At 41.3% G+C, this 14,526-nt stretch overlaps 1 protein-coding gene and 1 pseudogene across 4 annotated transcripts in view; one reads left to right on the forward strand and one right to left on the reverse strand.

Annotated features, from left to right (window-relative positions):
• TNRC6C (trinucleotide repeat containing adaptor 6C) overlaps positions 1 to 14,526 on the forward strand; it is a 153,102-nt gene that overhangs the window by 3,407 nt on the left and 135,169 nt on the right. The window lies entirely within an intron of this gene.
• On the reverse strand, positions 9,311 to 10,114 carry LOC140607233 (large ribosomal subunit protein uL6-like; annotated as a pseudogene).

Genomic DNA, 14,526 nt, shown 5'->3' on the forward strand with positions numbered 1-14,526 from the left:
AATCTTTTGAAGGAGTATTGGTGCTGCAGTCTATTTTGTATGATGAGTGGATTTTATTTGCTTAATTAAGACAGTTGGCATCTTAATTTTGTTTGAAGATGTCATAGACTTAAGTAGAGAGAGCAGAATATTAAATGAGAACTGGCCTTTTTGTCAGACAGATTTTATAGATCTTCTTGCTTTAAGTCAGTCTAATCGTGAACATCTAAATTTTTTACAAATTATTATTATTTTTTAACAGATTTTTATTTATTCATTCATGAGACACACACACACACACACACACACACACACACACACAGAGGCAGAGACACAGGCAGAGGGAGAAGCAGGCCCCATGCAGGGAGCCTGACGTGGGACTCCATCCTGGGACCCTAGGATCACACCCCAGGCTGAAGGCAGGTGCTAAACCGCTGAGCCACCCAGGGATCCCCAATTTTTACAAATTAGCTTTTAAATAATGGTGCGGTCATGAGGAGAGCATTCTTTACTTTGCAAAATAATATACAGTAAGCTTTCTTTAAATTTTAGTGCAATAAAGATGTTCTCAATTATAGACATTCGGCTTACACACAATTTTTCAAGAATATAATTACTTAAAAATACAAAGGTTACTTGTCAGAAATAGCTATAACCTTGTGTAGAGATTGTATGTGTGATGTTGAAACCAAGAAATGTATAATCCTTGCCCAGTGAACTTGTTTGAATAACTTGCTTAAAATAATCCTGTACGTTTCCTATTGTGCAGAATATGCGTTTGAACTAGAACTTACTTAATGAAAAGTAAAATACGTATTCGCTAATTCTCCAATTGGGATGTGATGAGGTTTTACATATTAAAAACATGGTGAAAATTCATACCCTTTGTGCCATTTTTAGAGTTTTACTAAAAATGAATTCTTTTCTTGGCCACAGGTGCTTTCAGAGAATGAAGAAGCTGTTGCAGGGATGGAGAGCTGTTTGTTAAGAATGCATTCTTTCCCTGTAGCCCTCCAAAGGCTATAGAGCTGTGTGCAGAGCTAGACAATCTGGGCACCCAGCCATAAAACATCACTGCTGAAGCACAGATAGTTGTTCGCACCCTCCTGAGCCCTCCTGGCTGCAACCACAGCAGAAGGAATGGCCTTGGGAAAGCAGAGCTCACTGCTGTTTTGAACTCTTAATATTCCATGTGGCTCTTTGAGTTCCAGCTGTGCAATGGGACTTTGGTTTTCTAAGATAGAGTAATGAGTAAGAATGGGTAAGGATATAGCTTCTAAAATATGTCTCTTCCAGGCCATTGTACATAAATATTTGCTCTAGGAAGTAGGAGTAGTGAGTTGTCTGTCCTGTGGTCTCCCTTTCCTTATTTGCCTCTTTGTCACAGCACTCCTCTCCTGTTGGAGAGCAACCTGCCTGAAGACGCACAAGATCACTGGGCCACTGGGTCACAGCACCCAGGACCCAAAGACTCATCTGGAACCTGTCTTCCAGAGATCCAGCTGTAGTGGCTCAGTTCCCGCTTCACTTCCTTATTAAAAAAATTTTTGTGCAGAAGTACGAGAATGAGAGTGCGCAAGTATACGAGCTTGTCATCATTACAAGGTTATAGCATTTTCTGTGACCAACATCTGTTTGTATGAATCCACAAGATCCCCTGTGACCTTCTAGAATACCAACACTAAACAGCTCTGCTTTTTTTTTTTTTTTTAATGATTTTATTTATTCATAGAGACACAGAGAGAGAATGAGAGGCAGAGACACAGGCAGAGGGAGAAGCAGGCTCCATGCAGAGAGCCCGACATGGGACTCGATCCAGGGTCTCCAGGATCACGCCCTGGGCTGCAGGCGGCGCTAAACCGCTGCACCACCGGGGCTGCCCTGCTTTTTCTTTAAAGACCCTCTCTGTTTTCCTGTGTCTTGAAAATTAGTACTCCATTACGTCTTCAGAATGCCCGAACTGCAGACCTGCAGTATCACAGTATTATGTCAGATTATCCACAGAGGGGGGGGATAACCCTTGTCTGTGATTGAATCCCTTACTGAGGTGTAGACTGGCTAGTGCCAAGATGGTCTGGGGGAATATGGGCTTTGTTGGATTTATTTTGTGTGTACAGTCTAGCTCATTAAGAATTGTATCTCTCACAACTAAAATCAGTTGCTTGAGTTGAGCCTGGCAAAGGTATTGTTTACTTTTTATTCCCAAAGATAATTTCTTTTTAATTACTCTTTTAATAAGTGGGGGTAAATCTAAGTTAAAATAGCAACTAGGAATTAAAGTCAAGATCTGTGTTTGGGAAATGGTGGCATTGGTACAACATACCACCTTTCTATCCACTCTGCTGTGGAAAGATGTTAACAGAGTTGTTCAGGAATTACAAGGTGGGGGGCATACAGAATTACTCCTCTGATTACATTCTGTTTTCTCACACTGTATGTGAAGTGGGCAATGCAGAAGGGGAGGGGAAAGAGTGTGTAGGAACGGAACGTAATCTGCTTTGTTCTTCAGGAGGCTGATGTTTTAAAGGAGGATTTGGGGCCAGGAGATGAGGTCGGGGAAGAAGATGATGGCTCTGTAGAAGGAAGGACATTTGAGTCTCTGGGGACAATTGGGAATGGGAGTGGGAGGTAGTTAGAAAGCATGCTGTCAGTTCACCAGACCTCCGCTTAAAAATAATCTTCAAGGGACACTGGGTGGCTCAGTGGTTGAGCGTCTGCCTTCAGCTTAGGGTGTGATCCTGCAGTCCCAGGATCTAGTCTCACATGAGGCTCCCACGTGGGGAGCCTGCTTCTCCCTCTGCCTATGTCTCTGCCTCTCTATATATGTCTCTCATGCATAAGTAAATACAATCTTTAAAAAAAAAAAAAAAAAACAACACAACACACCTGAAAAATGGTTGCTTTTCATGCTTCTGATGTACAGGCCAAAAAAGGGAGGGCAGCGAAGGAAGTTAATTTCTACACAAGCCTATAGCTTGTAGGAAGTAAAGCCAGAATCTAGATTCAGACAGTCTATTTCATAGCCCTCACTCATGGATAAACAGCTTGAATTATTTGAATAGCTTTTTAATTAGTCTCTCTTCTGGTCTATATCCTACCAATCCATCTGCTAATATTAACTGAATACTTTCTGGGTACTTTGTGTGTGTAATCCATTCCTCATCTGCAACTTGTAAGGTAGCTCTTGTTACTGTGTACATTCTCTAGATGGGGAAGCTAAGCCCCATGGAGGATGAATAATTTACCCCAAATCAGAGACTTAATAATGTGTTGAGATCCTATGATGCTGAAATTGGAGCATTTTATCATCCCCCTGTGCTATCCTCTAAACCCCAAGCCTGGTCACATCATTTCTGCTTTACTCCACCAAAACTTACTGGCTTCTCTGTGCAGTGGCCGCAGTGAGGATTGACAGCTTTCTGCCCTCCTAGAGTTGTCTGACTAGTGAGAGAGGCAGGCACCAAACAAAAAAACAAAACAAAAACTGAAATAGCAATTAAATGTTGTGAAACTTCCTTAAGTTAACAAAAACTTATGGTAGTATATAATTATATAGTCATATACCATGTCTGCCCTCTTGAAGATGCACGTTAACATACTGGATGCTCAGAGAAGTCTGGCAGAAAAAAAATAATGTTAACCTTTATTAGCTCAGTGTTCCCCAAATGCACGTGACCTCAAAACATTGTTTTCACTTTATACTACTTTTTGGCTCAGTGGAATCAACTTTGAGAATGCAGAAATGGAGTAGCCTGATCATTCTGAAGAGGACGAGGACCCAGGGGTTGTAGTGGTCAGGCAAGACTTCACCGAATACAGGTCCTGGAAAGTTGATAGAATTTGGCTGAATGGGGGAACTTTTTAGAAAGTGACTAATATAGTAGCTGGGACTCATTTTTTTTTTTTTTTTTTTTTTCTGTTAAAGTAGGCTCCATGCCCAGTATGGAGCCCAACATGGTGCTTGAACTCACAACTCTGAGATCAAGACCCGAGCTGAAATCAAGTGTCGTTGGGCACTTAACCAACTGACCACCTCAAATATTGAGCTATCAAGGAGTCCCTGAGACTCAATATTTTTATTGAATGAGTGAACACTAAGGCCTAGCTGGGTAGAACTTCCATTTTTTGGCGTCATCATTGCTGGGCATGACATAAACCGAGTAGTAGATTAGAAGCTTTTTTTTTTTTATTAAAGATTTTTTAAAAAATTTATTTATTCAGAGAGAGAGGGACAGAGATGCGGGCAGAGGGAGAAACAGGCTCCATGCAGGGAGCCTGACGTGGGATTTGATCCCGGGTCTCCAGGATCACACCCTGGGCTGCAGGTGGCACTAAACTGCTGCGCCACCGGGGCTGCCCAGATTAGAAACTTTTGAGCCAAAATATAGTAGATAGTTAGAGAGGAAATTGGAAGTTTGAACACCATGGCTATTGTAGTTGTCTGTGGAGGGTGATGCATGCTTGGACAAGCTTATTGGTAGGATCAAACTGAAAGAGTGTTACAGAGGCGCCTGGGTGGCTCAGTCAGTTGGGTATCTGCCTTTGGCTCAGGTCATGATCTCTGGGTCCTGGGATTGAGCCCCACATCAGGCTCCTTGTTCAGTGAGGAGTCTGCTCTTCCTCTCTCTTCCCTCCTCTGCTCATGCTTTCTCGGTTGCTCTCTGTCTCTCAAATAAATAAGTAAAATCTTAAAAAAAAAAAAAAAAGATTTTTACAAATAATCAGCAGGACAAAAAATACAATACTGGTGTGGGCTGTTGGAAGAAATGACTTCTCTTTTGCTTTTTAAGATTTTATTTATTTATTCATGAGAGACAGAGACACAGGCAGAGGGAAAGGCAGGCTCCATGCAGAGAGCCTGATGTGGGACTCGATCCTGGGTCTCCAGGATCAGGCCCTGGGCTGAAGGCGGTGCTAAACTGCTGAGCCACCCAGGCTGCCCTAGATTCTTTTTTTTTTTTCTTTCTTTTTTTCTTTCTTTTTTTCTTTCTTTCTTGATTTTATTTATTCATGAGAGGCACAGAGAGAGGCAGAGAGACACAGGCAGAGGGAGAAGCAGGCTCCACGCAGGGAGCCCGATGTGGGACTCGATCCCAGGTCTGCAGGATCACGTCCTGGACCCAAGGCGGCGCTCAAACCACTGAGCCACCAGGGCTGCCCTAGATTCTTTTTTCCTTTTTTTTTTTTTTTTTTTTTTTTTTATTTTATTTGTGATAGTCACAGAGAGAGAGAATGAGGCAGAGACACAGGCAGAGGGAGAAGCAGGCTCCATGCACCGGGAGCCCGACGTGGGATTCGATCCCGGGTCTCCAGGATCGCGCCCTGGGCCAAAGGCAGGCGCCAAACCGCTGCGCCACCCAGGGATCCCTAGATTCTTTTTTCTAACAAAGAAAACAAAATAACAAAATGGACTCTTTTTTTCTTTTCTTTCTTTTCTTCCTTTCTTTTCTTCTTCCTCTCTCTCTCTCTCTCTCTCTCTTTCTTTCTCTCTTTCTCTCTTTCTTTCCTTCTATAGAGTGGAGTGGGGAAGCTTTGGGAGGGGGCCTTAAAACAGACAAGAATGTTCCTTATTTACTGTAGTCAGGTGATGAGTAAGAACCTTAGCCACGGTTGTACTTTTGTATATATTATGGTTTTGTATTTAATTGATGAGCATGAGTCATTCACCCTGTTCATTTTAGACTCAAAACCCCAGCAAAGCTCTTTACAGATTCATGCTTTGCAAAGAATCCTTCATTATCATCATCATTTCTCTTTTAGATTTTGAGTTACTTGGTAGCAGGGGTAATAACCTGTCCATCTTTGTAATATCTACAGTATTTTATGGATACTAAGGTCAACGTTTTCTGTTTTGAGTAATCTGTTTCTTCAGAGATGTTTCCACAAATGAGAGTAGAAGGAGAGAAGAGGCTGAGAAATGAATACTTTCCCTCTGTTTTTAATCTTTTCAGGATAGTGACCATATTTTCAACTAGTCAGCCCAGCATACGGGGATGTATCTGCAGGTGTGAGGCCATCCCCTCAGTCCTCAGTTGTACCCTTGCACTGTGTTTTCTGTGAGTACCCAGAGTAGAAGGCTGTTTCCCCTCCCTGAAGCCCTCGGGCTTTGCCAGGAAGCGCCACCCACCCAATTATGAAGAAATAATGTGTGACATTTCTTATGGACATTTGAAATTTAGGTATGATAAACAAATTACAAAATAATCCCCGGTTTGCCTTTTATTTTTTTATGTTTTTTTTTCCCCCAGTTTGCATTTTAAAGACCTTGTAACTAAAAAAAAAATAAAAATAAAAATAAAGACCTTGTAACTATCTTCAGATACTAGCACATTGGAGAAATGAGTACTATAAATAATGGAATCATTCTAGCCAACCCAGAATGTCTGGTTAGTTGTATTATTTTATTCTCTATCAGAGGGACTCTAGAAATCAGATCAGATTTTAAAAGATTTTAAAATTCTCTTTTGTGAAATCAGTTTATGTTGACTCCTAATTTAAATACTCATTTGACAAAATTATTAGTTGTGATTATTTAATCAGCTTACATACATACCTATTTATCTTTCTTTAAGATTTATTTGAGAGAGAGAGAGAGAGAGACAGGGGCTTGAGAGAGAGAAAGGACAAGCAGGGGAGAGGGGCAGAAGGAGAGGGAGAAACAGACTCCCTGCTGGGTAAGGAGCCCCATGTGGGAATCCATTCCAGGACCCTGGGATCATGACCTGAGTCAAAGGCAGATGCATAATTGACTGAGCCACCCAATCACCCCTCTTTTTTTTTTTTTTTTTAAAGATTTTATTTATTTATTTGACAGAGTGAGCACAAGTCAGGGGCGGGGTGGACGGGGCCGGGGAGGACAGGGAGAGGGAGAAGGAGAACAGACTCTGGAACATGATGGGGGCTCAATCCCAGAACCCTGGGATCATGACCTGAGCTGAAGGGAGGTGTTTAACCAACTGAGCCACCCAGGTGCCTCTCTATCTTTTGATAGCAGAATTTTGATGTGTAGTTCTGATGGCCTAAGAAAATGGGTTTTTCTCTTTCAATTGTGATTTTCTGACTAAATCTCAAATTAGTGGATATTGATTTCAGAATTCAGCCTTTAGGATCACCCAGGAGTTTTTCTTATGTTTCATTTGCTTTTTCCATAAGTTTTCCCCCCTTTTTTCATTTGCTCTTTTTTTTTTTTAAGATTTATTTATTTATTCATGAGAGACACACAGAGAGAGAGAGAGAGAGAGAGAGAGAGAGGCAGAGACACAGGCAGAGGGAGAAGCAGGCACCATGCAGAGAGCCTGACGTGGGACTCGATCCAGGGTCTCCAGGACCCTGGGCTGCAGGCAGCGCTAAACCGCTGCGCCACCAGGACTGCCCTCATTTGCTCTTTTAATTTTTTCATTTTATTTTACATTTTCTGTCCTTAAACTGCACTTCAGAAATGATAGTAAGGCCTGGTTTGAGGCAATAGGGTGAATAGTCTGCTTTCTTTCATTTCAGTGCACTATTGTGTTGGTAAGCCTGTTTGCTCTGAAGATATAAATTGACAGCTGGAGAAAGAATTCCAAACTTCATAATACCTATAGCTTTTTAAAAATACATAATTTCACTTTTTGAAAGATTTATTTATTTTAGAGAGAGAGATGGTGCACTTGCATGCACACAAGTGAGGAGAGAGGCAGAGTGAGAGAACTTTCAAGCAGACTTCCCTCTGAGCAGGGAGCCCAAAGTGGGACTCATTCCCATGACCCATGAGATTACGACCAGAGCCAAAACCAAGAGTCAACTGACTGAGCCATCCAGGTGCCCCAATAGCTGTAGTTTTTTGAGTGATTATCATGTGCCAAGTATAGAAAGCCTAATATAATTTCATTTATTGTCATCAATAGATGAGAAACCAAGGTACCTTAGAGAGGTCAGGTCTACCTGATTAACAGTGACATGCTCCTGACTGTTTTCTTGTTCCATTTTATTTGGATAGAGTGATTTTCATTATTTTTAAAGATCAAAGAGATCTTTGGGGCACCAAATTTGAACTGTGACATCTGACCTGTTTTAATAGAACAATTTTATTAAGTATCATGTAAATAACTTGTGTCTAATGGGTTCACAGACTCAAGTAGTATCATTTGGGGCTCCAAAAGTATATTAAGAGAAAACTAACCTTGATGTGTTTATAAGAAACGTTTATATTTGAGAAACCTAACGGTGAATTCTCTTTTCTCTCTGATTTCTAACTTTAGCACCTAGAATACAGCTAGGCAAGGAGTATGTCTGTAAAACAGAGATCTTATGGATTATTTTTTTTCTGCCACAGCAGCAGGTTTTACTTGAAGCATTATTTGAAAATTAGCATTACTGAATATTTTAAGCCTATTTAAAGGGATTCTAGTTTTGATCCAAATTATTAAAAGTGGGAAGACAGGGGATCCCTGGGTGATGCAGCGGTTTGGCGCCTGCCTTTGGCCCAGGGCGCGATCCTGGAGACCCGGGATCGAATCCCACATCTGGCTCCCGGTGCATGGAGCCTGCTTCTCCCTCTGCCAGTGTCTCTGCCCCTCCCTCTCTCTCTCTCTCTCTCTCTCTGACTATCATAAATAAATAAAAATTTAAAAAAAAAAAAAGTGGGAAGACAGGGATCCCTGGGTGGCTCCAGTGGTTTGGCGCCTGCCTTCTACCTCAGGGCGTGATCTTGGAGTCCCGGGATCGAGTCCCACATCGAGCTCCCTGCATGGAGCCTGCCTCTCTCTCTCTCTCTCTCTCATGAATAAATAAAATCTTTAAAAAAAAAAAGTGGGAAGACATTTCTGTAAAACTCTGTCACCTTGAAACTAGAATGCTTTAGTTAATGGGGTAAACTGGAAGTAAGCTGCCTTTGATATAGGAGAGCCACGTACAGATGGGCGATAACTGTTTTTCTTCTAATTCACCCATTTTCTATTCAGTCTGAAATCTCAGTTGGAAAGCAATTTCCCTTACTTGACCCATTTTTCTTCAGTATTATATCTTCTGCTTCTTGAACAAAAAAAGTTTGAAGGCATGGAGTGTTGTAAACCCTTGCAGACTTACATGGTAAGAGGACTCAGATACTTGCTTTGGAATACACATATTATCTTTTGTCATGTGGCTCTCTGGTTGGAGGGATAACAATCTTGCTTTTTTTTTTTTTTTTTTAATACTTCTAAATGGTTTACTTGCCAAATAGTTGCAAAGGATTATTGGTTTAAGAAACGGCCCAAATCAATACAGCCTTTACTGCATCTTTAAAATATCACAAATAAGACTGACAAATCATCTGGCATCTTGCTGTTTCTGTAACTGGGCAACTTAGATCTCATTCATCAGCCTGCTGAACTGTTCCTTTTTCAGAAAAATAGGTAACATCCAAAAATTTTCTGGTAACATTGTTTTTAACTGTTTGGTTTGCTGAATTGAGGCAGCTGAGTTTGATACAAGTTCAATGTCATTTCCTTCAAGAACTAACTCATGTTTTGGGGCACCTGGGATCGCTTGGTCGGTTAAGTGTCCAACTCTTGAATTCAGTTCATGTCATGATTTCAGGATCATGGAATTGAGCCCCATGCTGGACTCTGCTCAGTGGGGAGTCTGCTCAAGATTTTCCCTCTCCTCCTTTCTTTGTCCCCCTCACCTAGTGCCCGCTTGCCCTCTTTCTCTATCTCTCTCTCAAAATAAATAAGTCTTAAAAAAATAATTAACTCATCTTTTTGGGATTGAGATACTAGACAAGCAACACTTGAACTCTCCCGACCCCCCGTGGATGTATTTTTCACCCAAGAAATTTTGATTTCAAGAAGAGAACTATTCTTCTGAATAACAATGTTGATAGGAAAATGAGCATACATGGACCTCATCTGGTAACAGAAACCCAGTAAATTACCCTAGATCATGTTCTGTACATGACTATAGATAGTATGGACGATAGCCAGCTCTTTTCTATTTCTGCCATTTGTCAACTCAGAGCCTCTTTTTTTCCAAGGAGACTGGGTTCTACGTTGATGTGATTGAAGTCCCGCTGCAGGGTTCCTCTGGGGCCCTTGACAATAACAGTACATCCCTTTAGAGTGATGTTGACATTTTCTGGAATGTTGACAGTCTGATTGCCAAGAATGGTCTTCATTCTCATAGTAGATATGGCAAAGAGCAACAATTTTGCTTCTTTGATTTCACAGTTTTCTGAAAAGATATATGTTAAATGACTGATATAGGGAGGCATATGAGTAGAAGAAAAAAAATAGGCGTGTAGAGGTAAGGATCTTGTTTTAGTAACATGGGCAGTTTAAGGATATTACCATTTTAGTAGACGTTATATACGTATATGTCAGTAAGCCTGACATCAATATGTATTGTAATGTCTACTTATATGGAGATTAGGTCTCTTAATATCATTATCTTTAACGCTTCACAGATATGACACGTTATCATGTGATAACATTTATTTCACATCTCTGGCTTATGGAGTGCTTGAATTGGCTCTGTCCTTGCTAGATCAATTCTAAATGTCCTAACACCTAACTTAACAGGAATCTCCTTTATGAAAACCTCTCTGACTTCACTCAGGGAAACTTTCTCTTCTTTTTTTTTTTTAATTTTTATTTATTTATGATAGTCACAGAGAGAGAGAGAGGCAGAGACACAGGCAGAGGGAGAAGCAGGCTCCATGCACCGGGAGCCCGACGTGGGATTCGATCCCGGGTCTCCAGGATCGCGCCCTGGGCCAAAGGCAGGCGCCAAACCGCTGCGCCACCCAGGGATCCCGAAACTTTCTCTTCTTTATTGAGAGTCACACCTTTAGTAATTCAGCCCTGTGACATGCTCTGAAGACTCCTAAATTTTATATCACTGGCCTAGACTGCTCCCCAGACACAGTATTTGCATACCCAGTTGCCTTGCCACATCTCCATGTGACTGTTGCATGAGAATCTCCACCTCAGATGTCCAGGACTGAACTCCTGCTCTTGCCCCTATGTTCACTGCACTTGGACTCCTTCCTGTATCCAGCAGCACTTCCCTCCTTTTAGTTGCTCCAGTCAAAAGTTGTGGAATCCCCCTTGACTCCCTTCTTTGTCTCTATGTACAGTCCATAAGAAATTAAACAAGAAATTTGTGAGTAACTGTGGGTCAAAGAAGAGATCACAAGGGAAAGTCAGAACATATTTTGAACTGAATTAAAAATAAGAAACAGGGGATCCCTGGGTGGCGCAGCAGTTTGGTGCCTGCCTTTGGCCCAGGGCGCGATCCTGGGGACCTGGGATCGAATCCCACATCGGGCTCCTGGTACATGGAGCCTGCTTCTCCCTCTGCCTGCGTCTCTGCCTCTCTCTCTCTCTCTCTCTCTGTGACTATCATAAATAAAAAATAAATAAATAAATAAATAAAAATTAAAAAAAAAAAGAAACAGAACATAACTAAAATTCATGTGGTTCAGCCAAACTATAATGAGAGGAAAATTTATAGCTTTAATTTAAATGTCTATATTAGAAAAGGAGAAAGATCTCAAATAAAAAATTAAGCTTTCACCTTATGAATCCAGAGAGTAAAAAGCAAACAAAAGGAAGGAAACAAAGGTCAGAGTGGAAGTCAATGGAGTAGACACAGAAAAATAGTACAGAAGATCAATGAAACCAAAGGTGCTTAATTGAAAAGATCAACAAAATTGACAAGCCTGTGGCTAGATTGACTGAGAAAAATAGGGAAGATACAAATTACTAAAATCAAGAATGAAAGAGGGGACATGAGTAATGATCTTGCAGAAATGAAATAGGTGCTATGAATAACTTTATGCTAATAAATTAGACGGCTTAGATGAAATGACACAGTCCTAAAAATGGACAAATCACCAAAACTGATTTTTTTAAAAGATTTTTCTATTTATTCATGAGAGAGACAGAGAGAGAGGCAGAGACATAGGCAGAGGGAGAAGCAGGCTCCATGCAGGGAGCTTGATATAGGACTTGATATCGGGACTCCAGGATCATGCCCTGGGTTGAAGGCAGGTGCCAAACTGCTAAGCCACCCAGGCATCCCTTAAAAGAATGAAAAATCTGAATGGGCATATAACAAGACAATAATTACAAATCTTTTTTTTTTTTTTTTTAAGATTTTAATTATTTGTGAGGGAGAAAGCACAAGCAGGAGAAGAGGGAGAGGGAGAAGCAGGCTTCCCACTGAGCAGGGAGCCCAGTGTGGGATCATATCCTGAGCCAAAGGCAGACACTTAACAAACTGAGCCACCCAGGTGCCCCTACAAATCTTTTTTAAAGTAAAAAACCCCTACACCTGATGTGGGGCAGGAACTCCTGATCTGAGATCGAGAGTTGCATGTTCTACCAACTGAGCCAGCCAGGCACCCCAGTAATTACAAATCTTGCCATAAAGAGAAGCCCAGGTCATCTTGGCTTCACTGGTAAATTCTGTCAAACATAAAGAACTAATACCAAATGTTTCCAGAAACTAAAGGAGGAGGAAATGCTTCCTTACAGATTCTTTGAGGCCAGTATTGCTGTGGTACCAAAGTCAAAGACATCACAAAAAAATAAAACTACAGCCAAATATCTTTTATGAATGTAAACACAAAAATCTTTAGCCAAATATTAGGAAGCCAAGTTCAGGAACATATAAAAATGACCATGACCAGGGGTATGGTATCTAGGTGGCTGAGTCAGTTGAGCATCTGACTCTTGGTCTCAGCTCAGGTCTTGATTCAGGGTCATGAGTTCAAGCCCCATTTTAGGCTTCACACTGGGCATGGAGCATGGAGCCTACTTAAAAAAAAAGAAAAGAAAAACTATAAAGCTAAAGCAATTAGGACAGTTTGATATCAGCACATGGACAGACATATTGACAAATGGAACATAATTGAGTGTTCAGAAATAAACTTTTACATTTATGGTGAACTGAATTTTGACACAGTGCAAGACATTTCAATGGGGAAAAGATAGTCTTCTTTTAAGATTTTACAGTATCTCTGCACCCAACGTGGAGCCCGAACTCAGTGACCACAAGATCAACAGCTATGTGCTCCACCCTCTGAGCCAACCAGGTGTCCCAAGATAGTCTCTCTCTCTGTCTCTCTAAGAGAGAGAACAAACAAGCAAAGATGGGAGGGGGGGACAGAGGGCATGGGAGAATCAGGCTCCCCACTGATCAAGGAGTCCAACGTGGGGCTCAGCCCAGGACCCCGGGATCATGACCTGAGCCGAAAGCTGACACTTAACCATCTGAACCACCCAGGCGCTCCCCCCAAGGTAGTCTTTTCAATAAATGTTTTGGGAAAGTTGGAATTCATATGCCAAAAAGAAAAAAAAAGTGATTTTTATCTCCCATCATACACAAAAATAAACTCAAAATGGATCATAGACTTAAATTTAAACTAAAACTGTGGGGGGAATCCCTGGGTGGCTCAGCAGTTTAGCGCCTGCCTTCAGCCTGGGGTATGATCCTGGGGTCCTGGGATCGAGTCCCATGTTGGGCTCCCTACATGGAGCCTGCTTCTCCCTCTGCCTGCGTCTCTGCCTCTCTCTCTCTCTCTGTCTCTATGAATGAATGAATAAATATAAAAAACCTAAAACTGTGTAACTGTTAGAAAAAAAGTAAGAGAAAATCCTCATAATCTTTGATAAGACAGGGTTCATAGATACAACACCAAAACCATGATCCATAAAAGACTTGGTAAATGAAATTTCATCAAAATTAAAAACTTGGTACTGCAGAGGACACCATTAAGAACAAGAAAAGACAATCCACAGACTGGAAGAAATTATTTGCGGGCAGCCCAGGTGGCTCAGTGGTTTAGTGCCGCCTTCAGCCCAGGGTGTGATCCTGGGATCGAGTCCCATGTTGGGCTCCCTGCATGGAGCCTGCTTCTCCCTCTGCCTGTGTCTCTGCCCCCACCCCCTCATGAATAAATAAATAAAATCTTAAAAAAAAAAAAAAAGGTTTCACTTAAAAAAAAAACTTTGCAAATCATATAGCTGATAAAGACTTTGTGTTCAGAATACATAGAAAGAACAACTCTTGTAAGTCAGTAAGACAAAGTAATTAAAAAATGGACAAAGGATTTCAATAGACATTTCACCAAAGAAGATACACAAATTGCTAATAAGCACATAAGATGCTCAACCAACATGGTTAGTCATTCAGGAAATGAAAATTAAAACCAGGAGCTGGGATCCCTGGGTGGCGCAGCGGTTTGGCGCCTGCCTTTGGCCCAGGGCGTGATCCTGGAGACCCGGGATCGAGTCCCACGTCGGGCTCCCGGTGCATGGAGCCTGCTTCTCCCTCTGCCTGTGTCTCTGCTTCTCTCTCTCTGTGTGACTATCATGAATAAATAAATAAAATCTTAAAAAAAAAAAAAAAACCAGGAGCTAATCATGTTATATGGTTACAATTGAAAAGAATGGTTACAATTGAAAAGAAAGGTGACAATAAAGATGTGGAGAAATGGGAATCCTCATGCATTGATGGTGCGAATTGCTTGGTATTAGGTGCTTTGGAAATCAGTTTGGCAGTTTATTAAAAAGTTAAACATAA

This window comes from Canis lupus, chromosome 16, assembly GCF_048164855.1.
Source record: "Canis lupus baileyi chromosome 16, mCanLup2.hap1, whole genome shotgun sequence".
Classification (NCBI taxonomy): Eukaryota; Metazoa; Chordata; class Mammalia; order Carnivora; family Canidae; genus Canis; species Canis lupus.